The sequence below is a fragment of the Phacochoerus africanus genome, chromosome X (assembly GCF_016906955.1).
Source record: "Phacochoerus africanus isolate WHEZ1 chromosome X, ROS_Pafr_v1, whole genome shotgun sequence".
NCBI classification, from domain to species: domain Eukaryota; kingdom Metazoa; phylum Chordata; class Mammalia; order Artiodactyla; family Suidae; genus Phacochoerus; species Phacochoerus africanus.
Genome location: NC_062560.1, coordinates 104,214,541 through 104,233,648, shown reverse-complemented (window position 1 = coordinate 104,233,648; position 19,108 = coordinate 104,214,541).

The window sequence follows — 19,108 nt, the reverse complement described above, 5'->3', positions numbered from 1 at the left end:
AATAAACAATCTATCAGATAAATAATTCAAAGCACTGCTAATAAAAAATGTTAAGTGACTTAAGGGAAATAATTGACATACACAGTGACAATTTTAACAAGAAAAGTATAAAATATTAAAAATACCCAATCAGAAATGAAGGATTCAATAGCTGAAATAAGATACACAATAAAAGGAATGGACAGCAGACCAACTGACACAGAATGCATAAGTGACCTGGGAGAAAGAATAAAATAAAATAAGAGAAATCACCCAATCAGAACAGCAAAATAAAAAGCATTGCTTAGATAACTTAAAGAAAATCTAAATAAATTGGGAGATAGATTTTGTTCACGAATTGGAAGAGTCCATTTTATTAAGAGGTCAGTTTTACTCCAAAATATCAAGAGATTCAATGCAATCCCAATCAAAATTCAAAAAGCTCTTTCTTTTTAAATTTAAATTTTATGTGAAATTTGTATGGATACAATAAGGACTTGGATTATCTAATATAATCTGGAAAAAGAATTAACTTAGAGGGATAAAATTTTCTGATTTCAAAGTTGACCATAAATCTATAATAATTAAGACTTTTATTTGAATGGTGTTTGAGAAACAAATTAATGCAACAGAATGGAGTCTAGATATATGTTAACATTTATATGGTCATTTGATTTTTAGAAAAAAGTGTCAAAAAAGCAATCCAATGAAGATTAGAAAATGTTTTCAACAAATTGAACTGAAATAAATGTGTATTGATGTAGCAAAGGAAGCATAAATTTTACATTACACCATATGCACTTATTTATTCAGTATTAAATATAGAAAAATAAAATTAAAAATTTTAAAGCTTTTAGAGGAAAATATTAATGTTATTATGACTTCAGTGTAGGTGAAGATTTTTGGGCAAGTTGGAGAAAAGCAAAAACTGTAAAGAAAAAAATGATAAATTATACATCATCAAAATTTCAAAACTCTGCTTATCAAAAAGACCCAATTCAAAATGAATGGGCAAGCCACAGATGGGGAAAAATATTCTCAGAGCATGCATATGTAAAGAGATTATCATCCAGGATATATGTAGAACTCTTGTATATCAATGATAAAAGACAAAAACCTAATAAAAGTGGACAAAATGTTTGAACAAGTACCTCTGAAATAAAGACATACTATTTACTACTAAGCAAGTAAAAAGTCTTCAGCATCATTTGCCTTCAGGCAAATTCATCTTAAAGCCACAATGAACTGCCACCACATAAACGTGACTGTATAAAAATAAAATTACTGGAGTTTCTGTCTTGGTGCAGCAGAAACAAATCCGACTAGGAATCATGAGATTGTGGGTTTGATCCCTGGCCTTGCTCAATAGGTTAAGGCGTTGCCATGAGCTGTCGTGCAGGTTGCAGACGCGGCTTGGATCTGGTGTTGTGGTTCTGGGGTAGGCTGGCAGCAACAGCTCTGATTAGACCCCTAGCCTGGGAACCTCCATATGCCACAGGTGCAGCCCTAAAAAGACAAAAGACAAAACAATTTTTTTAAATAAAATAAAAATAAAATTACTAAAATTAATGGTGGTGAGGTTGTGAAATAATTGGAACCCTCATATATTGTAGGTATGAATATAAAATGGTATAATGACATTGGCAGTTTTTGATGAAACTAACATTTACTTACCTTATGATATGATTTCTCTAGTATATATTTTTCTAAGGGAATAATTGTATATTTTACAAAACTTCTTGTCTCTGATTATTCATAGCATCTTTATTCATAATAGCCAAAAACTAAAATCAACTCATGTGCATAAAAAGAAGAATAGGTTAACAAACTGTGCTATTCACGTGAAGGAACTGCACCCATTCCACTGAAAGCCTAGGCAGAAGTTGCCAAAGGAATGTTAAAACAGTAGTAAGATGAATACATGGATAGACAGATATCTTATAAATCAAGTATATCAAAGTGTTAATGATAGAATCTACATGGTGGTTATCCGGCTGTTCACTAAATTTTTTCTTCAATTTTGCTGTATGAAAAATTTAAATAAAACTTGGAACAAGAGGCTTAATATCTTAAATGCTTCTCTATGAGGGAGGTGCCAACTCATATAAGTGGATGCCCCCTGCTCTCCCCCCTCAAGAGAAGTGAAATATTTTGGAGAGTGCCAAAATCTGCTTTATGTAGGGAGATCTCTCTCTCTGTTATGTTTATAGATTGTAGATTTGGGACAACTGGCCTCTAATCAACATATTGGTAAGGCTAAAATTAAGAATGTCTTTTTCTATCTTTCCCTCAGATACCACTGAGTCTTTGTTACAGTGTTTGACACAATTAAGTACATACTACATTCAGGGAACATGAGCTTGCTTGGTATAACTACAGGATAGGCTTTTTATTTTTTTTCTTTTTTCTTTTTGTCTTTTTAGGGCCACACCCACAGCATATGAAGGTTCCCAGGCTAGGGGTCTAATCAGAGCTGTAGCCACCGGCCTAGGCCAGAGCCACAGCAATGTGGGATCCGAGCCGCGTCTGTGACCTACACCACAGCTCACCACAACGCAGGATCCTTAACCCACTGAGCAAGGCCAGGGATCAAACCCAGAACCTCACGGTTCCTAGTTGGATTCATTTCCACTTCACCACGACGGGAACTCCTAGGATAGGCTTTTTTAAAAAATTAATTTAGTATGTTTGTGGCTGGCATTCTGATAACTGTGTGTCCTGTGAACTCTTGGAATTATTTAAAAATCAAGGCTCATGAAAGACTTGGCTATGAAGGAATTGAGGATCTGAAGGAACTATGTTCATTCCAGTGAGGGCCCAGGCTGAGATTGCCAAAGGAATGCTGATTCTACCCACGTGTTTATGTGCTCTCTGAGATGTAGAGGGTACAAAATTGGAGAAAATTTTAAACTTATGCAAGAACAAAATAATTTAATTTATGTTCTTAAGTATTTTGAATTTAATATCTTTGGACACTTATTTTCTAAGAGAATTAACTTGGGGACTTTTATTTTTCCCTAGGAATTTGATAATGGGGCAACATATTCAAATGCAGGTGATCTTGTTGGCATTTTATTGGTGGAGGGTTTTAATGATGCTCTTTATTCTTATTGCTGAGCCACTGAGAGGAAATTTTGTACACAGTGGCTAGATAACACTTCAGCTGGGAAATAAAATAAGGAATGAATTCTGACATGGCTTCTGATTTATTTTAGAACTTTCTGCACATAAAATCTCTCCTGACCAACTGTGGCCCCAGAAAGATATCAAAAGAATTAGTGGTTGGTATAGGAGAGTCAGCCTCATGAAGGAGGGTACAAGATTGTCATGAAAAACTGCTGACCCCTTCTCTGGAGGTAAATAGCCAAACCACCAGTTGAACATAAATTCAATGGATAAGGTTAATGGGTTAAAATTTTTAAAGTCAGGAGACTAAGAAGAACACATCTTTTCCAGGTGTGGTATGTTATTCCCTGTGGAGGGACATTAGTTAATATTATAGGTCTGCCTTTTCTCTACCTCCTCATGGACTTGGAATGATTTATGTGTTTGGTAAATTTGAGAAGAATTAATTGGACATACTTGGCTTAGTATGTCCCCTTTCTTTGAGATAAGGCTGCACACAGAGAAAATACAATCTGCTAATGGATACAAGGGATAGTCATATCTTGGACAAGTGCTGTTAAGTTAGGTAACTATTTAATTCTTCCTTATTCTTTTGTCTTATTTCTCAGAGGATGGAGAAGTGATAGAAATTACAAAGGATTGAGAAATGATATTTATTGGGTCTCCTTCTAAAGACTGAGAAATAGAACACTATTAGACTTTAAATATTTGTCAAATTAATGTGAAATTCTTGAACTGTAAGGATGAGTATCTCTCAATGTACTTATTGGCTATTTTTATTTCTTTTGTTGTATAGTTTTAATTCATATATTTTGCCCATTTTTCTATTGACTAGCCCATATTTTTCTCATTCATTTGTATCTTCCTATAGTAAAGAAATTAATCATCTATCAATATACTACAAATATTTGTATTGATTTATCTTCTGTCTTTTGACTTTATGGTATACTTAGAATTTTGCTATATAAAAAAGTGTTGATCTTTGTGTTTGTGGATTTATGGTTTCTATGTCTTATTTTGAAATACTTTTCCCCAAGATTATAAAAAAAATCATTTTATGGAATCATATGAAATTATATTTTATTGCAGTGTTTTTTTTCCAAACTGGAATTTATCTCAGTATAAAGGTTGAGATAGAAATCTTAAGTTTATTAATTTTCCCAAATAGCTAGTCAAATTGTCCTAACAAAATTTATTGAATAATCCATGTTTTCCTACTTATTTAGAGCATACTGAATCCCCATGAATCTGTTTCTGGTTTCCCTATACTTTTCTATTGTTTGATTTATTCTTGGAATATAACCTAACAGATATATAATAGAGTTAGTCTTGCCTCATTACTCCTCTTTTTATCCTCATTATTTTCACATTTATTTTTCAAGATAATTTTAGACTCATTTTGCCATGACTAAAACACAATGAAAAATGAAAAATCTTACTAATATGTTAATAGGATATTAGACTTAAAATATTTGGAATAGATTATCTTCTTAGACAAGAAAGATTTAGCTTTTTCATGTAATCTGGTAGGGTTTTACAGCTTTTCTTATTAGTCATGGATATTCTATGTTAAGTATATACATAGACTTTGTTGATATTGTGCTACTGTAAATGAGATGCTTCCTTCCATAATCTTTTTAAACTACTTATTTATTTATAGAAGATGTAATTGACTTTTGTGTATTAAATTTATAACCAGTGGCCTTACTGCATTTTCTTGTTTCTAAGAATTTTTCAGTTGATTTTCTTGCATTTTCAAAAGATACAATCTATTATTCCTATTATTTATAATTAATAATTGTTTCCACTGTTCATTTGCCAATATGATTTACTGTAGTCTAATTACCCAGTTAGTATTTCTAAAATCTATCCAATTGATACAGTGCTAGTAAGTAGACTTCTCCTATTTCTTATTTCAATAGGAAAGTTTCATTTTATCACCAAGGATGGTAAGTAACTAGAGTTGACCCTTGAACAATGCATGTTTGAACTGCATAGGTCCATTTATACACAGATATTTCTCAGTAGTAAATACTACAGTACTGCATGGACCATGGTTGGTTTAATCTGTATATGCAAAGAAACCATGGATAACAGAAGGTTGACTGTAAGTTATATGTGGATTAACTCCTGTGTTGCTCAAGGGTCAACATTATTTCCATAAGTTTTGATTTTTAAATCATAATGGACATTAAATTACATTAAAGATACTTTATAATCATTGGGATCACTATGTTTTTCCTTCTTTGGCTTAGTGATATGATACATTATAACAGTGATTTCTTAATATGGAACAATCCTTATATTTTTAATGAATGTTCCACTTGATCATGGCTAATATATGCTTAACTAACTGCCTGATTCCTTCTACAGTTACGATACTTGCATCAAAGTTTTGATTTTTGTTTTTTTGGCTGCACCTGGGGCATTTGGATGTTACTGGGCCAGGGATCGAACCCGTGCCACAGCAGCAACCTGGGGTCCCTGCTGTGCCACCAGGGAATTCTCTGGATCAAAATTTTTAGAGAGAATGGGGAGTTCCCATTGTGGCTCGGCAGAAATGAATCCGACTAGTATTCATGAGGATGCGGTTTTGATCCCTGGCCTCACTCAGAGGGTTAAGGATTTGGCGTTGCCATGACTTGTGGCGCAGGTCACAGACACAGCTCGGATCTTCCATTGCTGTGGCTGTGGTGTAGGCCAGCAGCTACAGCTCTGATTCAAGCACTAGCCTAGGAAACTCCATATGACACAGGTGTGGCCTAAAAAGACAAAAAAAACTTTTAGAGAGAATGGTTTCCACAGTTTTTTTGGGTGCCCTTTTGTAAGGCCAACTTTGCTAGTAATATCACAATTAACACATTTGCTTATGCATAAGGTTTGTGTTTGATTTTTCTCCCCACTGATAACTTGAAAGGACTATATTCTTGAAAATTTAAATACTACCTGTCAACCTCTATTTATTGACTTACCAGCTTCAGATAACACTTTTTTGGTGTGTCTTTTTAGGGCCGCACCTGCAGCATATGGAGGTTCCTGGGCTAGGGGTAGAATTGGAGCCATAGCCGCTGGCCTTTGCCACAGCCCACAGCAATGTCAGATCTGAGCTGTGTCTGCAAACTACACCACAGCTCAAGGCAATGCTGGGTCCTTAACCCACCAAGCAAGGCCGGGGATCAAACCTGCATCCCCGTGGATGCTAGTCAGGTTCATTTCCACTGAGCCACAATGGGAACTCCCAGATGATACTTATTGATTCTGTTATTCATTCAATAAATATTTATTGAGGGCCTACCATATAATGTGCATTATTTTAAGTTCTCTAATTTGAAAATATACATGTATCTCATTGTTCATAACATCACTATTTACAATAGCCAAGACATAGAAGTAACCTAAATGTTTATGGATGGATGGATGGATAAATAAGGTATGGTATATGTATGTGTGTATATATGTGTATATATGTGTATATATATAATAGAATACTACTCAGCCATAAAAAAGAAATAATGCCATCTGCAGCAAAATGGATAGATCTAGAGATTATTGCACTAAGTGAAGTACAACAAAGACAAATACCATATGATACTACTTATATGTGGAATCTAAAAAAGTAATGATACAAATGAACTTAAATACAAAACAGAAATAGACCCACAGACATAGAAAATAAATTTATGGTTACCAAAGATGAAAGCTGGAGGCAGAGTTAAATTAGGAGTTTGGGATTAACATATGCATATTACTATAACATAGATAACCAACAAGGACTTACTGTATAGAATAGGGAACTATACTCAAAATTTTGTAATAACCTATAAGAGAAAAACTAAAAAAGAATATATATATATATATATATATATATATATATATATGAATCACTTCGCTGTACAACTGTAACTAATACAACATTGTAAATCAACTATACTTCAATTAAAAAATTAAAAAATAAAATAGATAAGGAACAAGGATTTAGTCTACAGCACAGGGAATTATTCAATATCTTATAATAATTTATAATGGAATATAATCTGAAAAATAACTGAATCAATTTCCTATACACCTGAAATTAACATAATATTATAAATCAGCTGTACTTCAATTTTTAAAGGTAAGAGGAATTAAAGTTCCATCTTTTCTTCCTCAACCTCTTAATTCTTATTAGATGCATTATACATTTACATTGCCAGTTACTATAATTTTATGTTCTCCTTTTTAATAACAACAACAATACCCACAAATTGCTTGACCTTAATTCTCTAATTATTTTCTTCAGTAATTCCTGCAGGCTCTTTCAAATTCAATTCTCTATAAGAGCTGACTTTTAAAACTTGATCCATTGACTAGTTGTAGAAAATATTTCAAAACATGCTTGTATGTACAATGAATTTCCAGGGTTTTTTTATGTTGACAATATCTTTTGTCAAAGTTTTCACAATAGAACAATAACTTGGTTAGGTATAAGATTCTTGAGTCATAATTCTTGGTTCTCTCCACCTTCTCATTACACTGTTATTTTATTTTAGCCCTGGGTTTTTCTGTGACATTCAGAAGCCAGTCTGAAATTCACATATGAGGATACTTGCATTACATTTGAGCTTTGGTAAATTATGAAGAATATGTCTGTTTTAATCAGCCTTCACATTTTCAAACAGACTTTATACTTAGAACATTTTTAGATTACAGAAAAACTGAGATTATACAAAGAGTTACCATATACCCCATACACAATTTCCCTTATTATTAACAACTTGAGAAGCCAAAGGAGACATGATAACTTGCCTTATCATGGTATATTTGTATAATTAATGAGCTACACTACTTGAATTTACTTAATATTATATATAAATATATTATTATTAGCTAAAGTCCATACTTTATTCAGATTTCTTTAGTATTTACCTAATGCCTTTTTTTCCTATTTTAGGACCTTATTCAGGATGCCACATTAAGTTTAGTTATCATGTCTCCTTTGACTTCTCTTAGCTATGACAAATTTTCAGAATTTCCTTGTATTTGAAGACCTTGATAGTTTCGAGGCGTATTGTTCAGGTGTTTTGTAGAATGTCCCTCAATTAGAATTTCTCTGATGTTTTCCTCATGATGAGACTGTAGTCATGTCTTCTAGCAAGGAAGACCACAGAGGTACAATACCATTTTCATTTCATCATATCAAGGGTACATACTATTAACATGTTTGGTCATTGTTGATGTGATTTTCATAATCTCGCAGAGGTATTTTGTCTGATTCCTCCATTGTACAGTTACTCCTTATTTCTCTCTTTCTACACTGTACTTTTTGGAAGAAAGTTACTTTTTGGAAGAAACTACATAGCCTACACCTAGAGAGTGGAGAGTATGACTTTATCTTGTTGGTCAAATATTTTCCAGCCTTGGCCATTGGGAGCTATTTAAATTGGCTCTTGTGTCCCTTTTACATATTCCCGTCAAAGTGAGCATTTCCTTTTTGAGAACCTATTTTCTAACATTCTAGGATGTTCCAGATTCACTTTGTGTATTTATTATAATGGTCCTAGAATCAGCTATTTCTCCAAGAAGCCTTGATTTCTTTCATTGCGGAATGGTATTATAAACCTACCTGGGCACTAGATGTGTTTGCTTTCACTTGGGTACCATTTCTTCTAGGATCTCTCAGATGACAGCAAGAAAATATGTGTATTAACTTGTGTATCTACACACATCTATAAATGTTTATGTATATAACCCTCTGTGTGTATATTAAGTTCAACATTAGTTCATACTGATGTCTTCAATACTAATTCATTACCACATGGATCATTCTGGCTTCCTGCTCTTACTGATATGTAAACTCCCACCCCAATAGTGAAAGACCTGGCTCATATCATATGTCATTCATTTATTAAATCATTCAACAGTATATTGTAAAGCAGTATGAAAAGTATTAACCTTTTCCCCCAAGGGAAAGAACTTTACCGAGTGGAGTGGATTACCTTTGTTTTATTTCTTTTAGTTTCCATTCATTTCCTAAGTTACTTTGGGCAGTGCCTCATCTCCAAACCCTTCGATAAGGTTGTTTCAAACATTTATAATACAGTTAGGCCTTTGTCACTGTCTGCACTCTAACCTACGATCCCCCAACTTCCTAAATATATTTTTAAATTATTATACACTAAGGTTTGCTCTTTGTGCTATAAAGTTCTACAGATTTTGACATACACATAATGTCACATACACATAATTAGAGTATCATATGAAATAGTTTCACCACTATAAAAATACCCCATGTATCACCATGCGGTATTTTTAATAATACTTTGTTTGTATATATATACATCTTAATTTCTCTCTCAGAGAGGTTGCTTCCATATCTTGGCTATTGTGAATAATGTTATAGTGAACATAGGAGCACATAAGTCTTTCTCTTTTTGTTTTTTTTATTATGGTTGATTTACAATATTCTGTCAAATTTCTGCTATACAACAAAGTGACCCAGTCATACATATATATATACAATTTTACTTCTTTCATTCCAATTTGGATGACTTTTATTTTTTCTTCTTGCCTAATTGCTATGGCAAGAATTTCTACTACCATGTTAAATAAAAGTGGCAAGAGTGGGCATCCTTGTCTTGCTCCTGATTTTAGAGGAAAAGCATTCAGCTTTTCACCATAAAGCATGATGTTAGCTGTGGTGCTTTTGCTATATATGGCCTTTGTCATATTGAATTATGTTCCATTTAGTCCTGTTTTTTTAAACCATAAATGGATGTTGAATTTTGTCAAATGATTTTTCTCCATCTAATGAGATGATCATATGATTTTTATCTTTCACTTTGTTAATATGTTGTATCACATTGGTTGATTTGCAGATTTTAAATCATCTTTGCATCCCTGGAAAGATTCCCACTTGATCATGTGCATAATAATCCTGTTACTGCAATGTTGAATTTAATTTTATAATATTTTGTTGAGGATTTTTACATCTATGTTCATTAGGAACATTGGCCTGTCATTTTCAATTTTTGTAGTATGTTTGTCCTATTTCAGTGTCAGGGAAAGGCTGGCCTCATAAAATGAGTTTGGAAAGGTTCCTTCTTCAGTCTTTTGGAATAATTTTAGAAGGATAGCCATTAACTTTTCTTTAAATGTTTTTCAGAATTCTTCTGTGAAACCGTTTGGACCTGTACTTTGATTTGTTGGGATTTTGTTGATTATTGATTCAATTTTATTACTAGTAATCAGTCTATTCAGATTTTCTAATTCTTCATGATTAAGTTTTAGAAGATTGTATGTTTCTAGGAATTTATCCATTTCTTATAGGTTGTATAATTTGTTGGCATATAATTGTTTAGTTTTTTCATATGACCCTTTGTATTTCTGTGATATCCGTTATAATTTCATCCCTTTTAATTTATGATTTTATTTATTTGAACTCTCATTTTTTCTTGATGAATTTGGCTAAAGATTTTTCAATCTTCATCTTTTCAAAGCAGTTTAATTGATCTTAGTTTTTGCAGTCTCTGTTTCGATAGAAATAAAGAAATAAAGTCTATTCCAATAGAAATAAAGAAAGGAAATAAAGTCTCTGATCATTATTTCCTTCCTACAACTAATATTGAGAAAACATCAAACTGTTTTTCTCAGCAACTGAACAATTTTACCTTTCTACTAGCATATGAAGGCAATGATTTCTTCACTTCCTCAGCATCACTTGTAATTTCCCTTTTTAAAATTATTATAGCTAAGTAAGTGGATATGAAGTGGCATTTCACTGTAGTTTTATTTGCATTTTCCTAATGGCTAACAACATTGAACATTAATTCATGTGCTTGTTGGCCATTTGTACATCTTTGGAGAATGTGTATTCAGGTCCTTTGCTAATTTTTAAATTGGGTTTGATTTTTATTGTTTTAAGAGTTCTTTACATGCTGTAGAATCAGAATCTGGTCAGATATTTGTATGCAAATATTATCTCCCATTCTGTAAGTTGTCTTTTATTATTTTTTGTTTGTTTTGTTTTGGGGCTACAGCCTGCTGTGGGAATCTCAGTTCCCAGACCAGGTATTGAACCTGGGTCATAGCTATGAAAGCACAGAGTCCTAACCACTAGATAACCAGGGAACTCCCTAAGTTGTATTTTCTTAATAATATTCTTTGATGCACAAAAGTTTTTAATTTCAAAGAAGTATATCTATTTCTTCTTTTGTTACTTCAGATTTTGGTGTCCAAGTTAAGGACACATTGCGAACAGAGTTCCTGTCATGGCTCAGTGGTAACGAACCTGACTAGCATCTCTGAGGACACAGGTTCAATCCCTGGCCGTGCTCAGTGGCTTAAGGATCAGGCATTGCCATGAGCTGTGGTGTAGATCGCAGATGCAGCCTGGATCTGGCGTTGTTGTGGCTGTGGTGTAGTCTGGCAGCTATAGCTCTGATTTGACCCCTAGCCTGGGAACTTCCAAATGCCACAAGTATGGCCCTAAAAAGAAAAAAAAAAGAAGAAGAAGAAGAAAAGAAAAAAGAAAAAAAGAATACATTGCAAATTATAAAGTCATTAAGATTTACCCACATTTTTTTTTCTAAGAGTTGAATAGTTTTTTGTTTCTTTGTTTGTTTGTTTGAAGTATACACACAGGAGTCTTTTTTTTTTTTTTTTTTTTTTTTTTAGGGCTGCACCCAGGGCATATGGAGGTTCCCAGGCTAGGGTCTAATCAGAGCTACAGCTCCCAGCCTGCACCACAGCCACAGCAATGCCAGATCCAAGCTGCTGTCTGTGACCTATACCACAGCTCACAGCGACACTGGATCCTTAACCCAATGAGTGAGGCCAGGGATCAAACCTGCAACCTCATGGTTCCTAGTTGGATTCATTTCCACTGCACCACAACAGGAACTCCAAATAGCTTTTTTTGTTTTTTTGTTTGTTTGTTTTGGTCTTTTTGCCTTTTCTAGGGCTGCTCCCGCAGCATATGGAGGTTCCCAGGCTAGGGGTCTAATCGGAGCTGGAGCTGTCAGCCTACACCAGAGCCACAGCAACGCAGGATCCGAGCTGTGTCTGTCACCTACACCATAGCTCTCAGCAATGCCAGATCCTTAACCCACTGAGCGAGGGATCGAACCCACAATCTCATGGTTCCTAGTCGGATTCATTAACCACTGAGCCACGAAAAGAAATTATTTAGGTCTTTGCTCTGTTTTGATTTAATTTTTGTACATGGTATGAGATAAGGATTCAATTTCTCGTCGTGGCTTTAGCATAGGTTGACAGATTTGCTGTCTGATGATGCCTTTACCTTATAGATAGCTGTCTTTACACTGTTCTCATGTGGAAAATGGGGCTATGCAGTGAGCTCAAGACTTTTTTTTTTTAACGGCTGCACGTGCAGCATATGTAAGTTCCTGGGCTAGGGGTCAAATGAGAGCTGCAGCTGCAGGCCTATACCACAGCCACAGCAAAGCTGGATCTCAGCCACATCTCCAGCCTACACTGCAACTTGTGGCAATGCCAGATCCTTTACCCACTGAGCAAGGCCAGGGATTGAACCCACATACTCACGGACACTATGTCAAGTTCTTAACCCACTGAGCCACAACAGGAAATCCAGGCCTCTTTTATAAAGGCACTAATCCTATTCAATCACCTCCAAAAGCCCCACCTCCTAATACCATCACTTTAGGTGTTAGGATGTCAACATATTAATTTTGGGGGGGGGGGAGATACAAATAAACCATGGCAACCTCCTTGGTTAAATTTATTGTTATTTTATTCTTTTGATTTTTATTTTAAATAAATACTTTTAATTTGTTTTAGATTTTTCATTGCCAGTGCATAAAAATACTACTGATTTTTGTGTGTTGATCTCATATCTTGTAGCTTTGCTGAGTTTACTTATTAGTTCTATTTTTGTGAATTCCCTAGGATTATATATATATATGGATATAGTTTTTCTCCTTCCTTTGCATTTTAGATAATTTTCCCTGCATACTAAGAAACTACCAGTACAACTTTAAATAGAAGTGGTGAGAGTAAACATCCTTTCTTTATCCCATATATAAGGGGAAAAGCTTTTAGTCTTACACTACTACTTATAATGTTAGCTGTGAGTCTTTCATAAATATCCTATTGTGTCAAGATAGTTTTCTCTTTCTAGTTAAGTTTATATTTTCAATCATGAAAGGATGTTGGATTTTGTCAAATTTGTTTTTACTGGATCAATTGAGAAGATCATGATTTTTCCTCTTCAGTCTATTAAAGCAGTATATCATGGTGATTTATTTTCATATATTGAGCCACATTTGCATTCCTGGGATAAATCCCATTTGGCCATGGTATATAATAATTTTAACATGTTGCTGAATTCAATGTACTAATATTTAGTTGAGGATTTCTGCATCAATATTCATGAGCTTTTGGTCTACAGTTTTCATTACTTGCGAAGTATCTTTGGCTTTGTTATCTGGGAACCTCTGTCCTCACAGAGTGACTTGGAAAATATTCCTTGTTTTTTTGGGAAGAGTTTGATAAAGTTGGTATCAATTCTTCTTTAAATTTTGGATTAAATTCACCAGTGAGACTATCTGGCCCTAGGATTTTCTTCTTTGGGGGTTATTTATTACCAATTCAACCTCTTGTTATAGGTTTCTCTTTTCATTTATTTCATTTTTTTTTCTTGGAACTTCTTTGACTTAATTGTTATTTAGAAGTGTGTTGAATAATTACTACATATTTGGGGACTTTCCAGGTATATTTCTCTTATTGATTTCTAGTTTATTGCATTGTGGTTTGAGAACAAACTTTTATGATTTCTATTATTTTAAATGTTAAGGTGTTTTTTTATGACCTCAGATACAGTCTATTTTTGTGAATGTTTCATATAAGCTTAAGAAGAACGTGTACTCTGCTCTTGTTGGATGGGGTATTTTATAAATGTCAATTAGATCAAGTTGACTGGTGGTGGTGTTGAGGTTACCTATCTCCTTACTATTTGTTGTTTGTTTAGTGAATCAATTACTAAAGAGTTGAGAACACCAACTGAAATAGTGGGCTTTTCTCTTCCTCCTGATGATTTGTATGTGATTTTGCTTCACATATACTAATGTTCCAGTGTTAGGTGCATAAAAATTAGGGATTGTTATGCCTCCTTGGAGAACAGACTTTATCATTATGTAATGACTCTCTTTATCAGTGATATTCTTCCTTGTTCTAAAGTCTTTTTGTCTGAAAATAATAGAGCTACTACAATTTTCTTTTGATTTGTGTTAGCACCTTTCTCCATTCCTTCAATTTTAACCTATCAGAGTCTTTGTTAAATTGGATACCTTAATTAATTGCGTTTCTTATGTGTATCTTCCTTTTTTATATGTTGTGATTATCTCTTGTTTTTAAATTAGTGTATTCAAGTCATTCATATTTAAATTGATTTAGTTATAGCAATATCCACCATGTTTGTAACTTTCACATTCATTTAATTTGCTCTTTGTTATTTTTCTTCCCATCTTTTTCTGCCTTCTGAAGTTTCCAGTACTTTATATGATTCCATTTCTCTCCTCTCAGTGTATTAATTACACTTCATTTTTAAACTTTTTTAGTGGTTTCCATGTTTATAGTATACATTTGTATTTATATAGATCTTACAAAATATATGGTTTCACATGTAGTGCAGAAACTTTATAAGGGAACATTCCCAATTTCTCCTCCCCTCCCCTATTACATGGCTGTCATTCATTTTACTTTTCCATATATATATATATATATATGATAGTCACTCAATACAGTATTGCTATCATTACTTTAGGCAAATATTTATCATTTAGATCAATTGAGAAAAGTAAATATTTTACTTCACATTCATTTATTCTCTCTGTTGCTCTTCCTTTCTCTATGTAAATCCAAATTTCTGACACACACACACACACACACATATATATTTTTTTTCTATCTTTATGAAGAATTCCTCTTAATGTTTCTTGCATAGAAGATCCACTAGCAATGTATTGCTTCAGAGCGTGTGTGTATGTGCATGTCCATGAGTGTGTATAAGTCTATTTCTCCTCCACTTTTAAAGGAAATTTTGCAACATATAGAATTCTATATTGAAAAGACTTTTTATTTGAACACTTCAAATATTCAGTCTACTCTGTTCTTGTGAGATTTCTGATGAGATATCTTCTGTCATTCATGCCCTCATTCTTAAATAGTTATGTGGCACCTCCACTTGTGATTTCTTTCAAGATTTTCTCTTTGTATTTTTTTTTTAAGTTTACATATGATATGCCTAGTTGTAGATTTTTTGTGTGTTTGTTTAATCTGCTTGGTGTTCTCAGAACTTCCTGGATCTAGGGTTTGATGTGTGTCATAAATTTTGAAAAATTCTTAGCATTATTTTAAATATTTCTTATGGCCCATTCTTCCTTCTTCTTTCAAATGATGCATATGTTACACATTTTTCAACTGTCCCACAGTAATTGAATATTTCTGTAATATATTTTTTTTACTCTGTCTTCTATTATTTAAGTTTGGGAAGTTTCTATTGATAAAACTTTAAGCTTACTGATTGGTTTCTCAGTTGTCCATTCTATTCATGAGCCCAACAAAGACATTCTTCATTTTTGTTAATATGGTTTTGATTTCTACTATTTCTTTTTGATGCTTTCTTAGAGATTCCAGTTCTCTTCTTACATTTTCTATCCAATCTTGTATATTGTCTATTTCTTCCAATAGAACCCCTAACATGTTAATTATTTTAAATTATCTGATTATTCAAAAAACTGCTTCATATATGAATCTGGGACTTAGGCTTTTTTTTGTCTCTATAAACTGGTGGGTTTTTTTTCCCCCTTGCCTTTCATTTTTGGTGAAAGCCAGATGTGATACATTGGGTAATGGGAACTGAGACAAAGGACCTTTCATGTGAGGTTCTATGTTAATCTGGCTAGGAATTTGGCTGTGTTTAATGTTTTCTCTAGTTGTAAGTGCCATAGGTCTTCAAATCCTCTAGAGTCCTTATTTTTCTCTGTCTTCTAGTCTTTGGGCTCTGTAAGAAACTCTTCTTATATAGGGTCTTTGGCTTCCTGCTCTTTTCATTATAACCCACTGTTCTTATACTAAAGCCCTGTTAATGTGTTGGTAAGGTATAAGGGAAGAGACTAATTCTACAATCTTATTATATAATCTCAATCTTCTAGTGGGCCAGAGTTCTTGGAAGGTGACCTTTTGAAGTATCTCTTAGCCATTTTTTCCCCCTTACGTGAGACAGAAAGGCTCCAGGGAGCTGAAATTGGCTAACTGCCTTTCCCATGGGTCAGACAAGGCTCTGTTAAAAATTTTTACTTGGAGATTTGGCCTTTGTTATGGAGAATGCTCTTGGTATATTCCAAATGGTTACTTGCCTAAAATGTGAGGGAATTTTTCTTGGATTTCTGTCATGAGAACTCAGCAGAATGTCTGAAGATAAAACCCACACAATATAGGGATACTCTTAAGACTGAGCCCTAAATTTCTCACTCTCAAGTTAGTCCACACTCAGCCTTCAGCTATTTTTAAAAATGACCACTTTGTGGTCATTTTCCCACCAGATTACTACTCCTGCATCCTCTTTTCCAGGTAGGCTGATCTCTGTATTTGCCTATTTCTCAGATTTTTGGATGGCAGTTTTCCTGCAACTTCAGTTCTATGGGATGGATCCAAGAAAAGTTTATTTTAGGTTTATTCATATTTTTTTCTTGCTGTAAGGATTAGAGTGGATTTTTTCTTTTTTGCTTTTTAGGGCTGCAGGTGTGGCATATGGAATTTCCCAAGCTAGGGGTTGAATCAGAGCTACAGCTGCTGGCCTACATAGCCACAGCAATGTGGAATCCAAGTCACATTTGTGATCTACACCACAGCTCATAGCAATGCCGGATCCTTAACCCACTGAGTGAGGCTGGGGATAGAACCCACATCCTCTTGGATACTACTCAGGTCCATTTCTGCTGAGCCACAATGGGAATTCCCTAGAGTGAACATTTTTAAGCTCTTTACATGCCAACGCTAAAACTGACCTTCTTCACTATTTTACTGCAAAGCATTACTATTTGATCTGGAAAGTGAAGTCTAAATTTTTCTTCTATCACATATGTGAATATGTATTTATATATTGTTTTCTCAGGTATATAACTTATGCGCACTTGGGATATCTCAAGTTGCTTTGATCTTATCTTTCTCTGAAATCTGCCTGATTTCCTCAGGTCTTTTAATTGTATCAATGATTCTCTGAGTAGCAGAATATATTATATAATTCTTGATGTGTCTAACATAGCTTTTATTTTTTTATTATTTTTCATTTTGTTTTGTTTTGTTTACCATTTCTTGGGCCACTCCTGCAGCATATGGAGGTTCCCAGGCTAGGGGTCTAATCAGAGCTGTAGCCACCGACCTACACCAGAGCCACAGCAACGCCGGATCCTTAACCCATTGAGCAAGGCCAGGGATCGAATCCACAACCTCATGGTTCCTAGTCAGATTCGGTAACAACTGAACCACGATGGGAACTCCTATAGCTTTTATTTTTGATAGTTGTTTGCTTCATGTTTAACATGAGAAATGATCACATCTTTTCATGTATTTCTTTTTTTACATCACTACTATAAATATATATATATTTATATATACACACATATGCATACCTATTAGTGCCCAGGTTCAGTTTAATGACAATATATTTTTATATAAATATTCTTCATATGCTCAGTTTTCTCATGTAACTCTTTTTGTGAGTATATTTTTCGCATACTCTTGTTCACTATGTTCCTTTCCTTATTTCCTCCCATTTCCTCTTTATTTCTGAGTACTATTCCAGTTTAAAGATTTGTTGCAATTTGTTTGTCACATCTGTCAATGATCATTTATTTTATTTCCAGTTTTTGCCTATTATGAAAAAAATATGCTACGAACATCTGTAGGTAAGTCAGTGTGGGACAGACACATTCATTTCTCTTAGATAAATACCTAGAAGCAGAATTCTATGTCATATAGTAAGTATATGCTTAACTCTAAAATTATTTTCAAAAATCCCGTAGTATCCTTTTACATTTATATCAGTAATGCATGAGAGCTCCAGTTGTTCTATATCCCTGCCAACACTTGTTATTTTCAGTCTTTTAAATGTTAGCTGTTTGAGTGAAAGTGCCTTGGTATCATATCATGGTATTAATTTGCATTTCCTTCTTTACAAATCATGGTTAACATCTTTTAATGTGCTTATTTATCATTTATGTGACATCATTGTATCTATTCTGTTTGCCAATTTTAAATTGGACTGTCTCCTTACTGATTTATAAAAAGTTCTTCATATATACTTGATCTCAGTCTTCTGCCAAATATATGAGATCTTGGAGTTACTCTTTTTCTGAAGTATATTTTTCACATACTATTGTTTATTTAAGTGTTCCTTTTCATGCATCGTTTATTTCCTGCCATGATCAAGATCAAGATTAAAATGGGCAAGGGCAAAAGCAGTGAACATGGCTAACTAGAACGTCAATTTGAGTATGTTGTCACAGAATCACATATGTTGTCTTATCATTAATTGTGTATGCATCCCCCTCAATAAATTAAATTTCTTGAGAGTAAGTGCGATTAAAAAAAAATAAAAAAGTCTCCAGGCAGATCTCTTCCTGGCACCCATTTCTTGCCAGTTGGTAGAAGAAAATAGTTCACTCAACAGCAAGCATTAAGCAATTAGAACTTGGACTCCAAATCCCACAGCCTAAGATGATTTTTGCCATAAAAGAAGTTCTACATGATGAATTTATCATGGCTGCCTATCATACCTGCAAAAATGTTAAGTAACAGAAATTGGCTAAAGAAAGCCGTATTTTCAAAGAGATACTTGGCCACCTCTTAGGAGGAACCTCTTAACATAAATTAATGTGATTTTAAAAAATCCTCTACCTTTCTGCATACCACCAAACAAGGTATTTAAATCTGATACTGTATTCAAAGAAACTAGTAGACATTCCAATAAATAACAATAATGGTG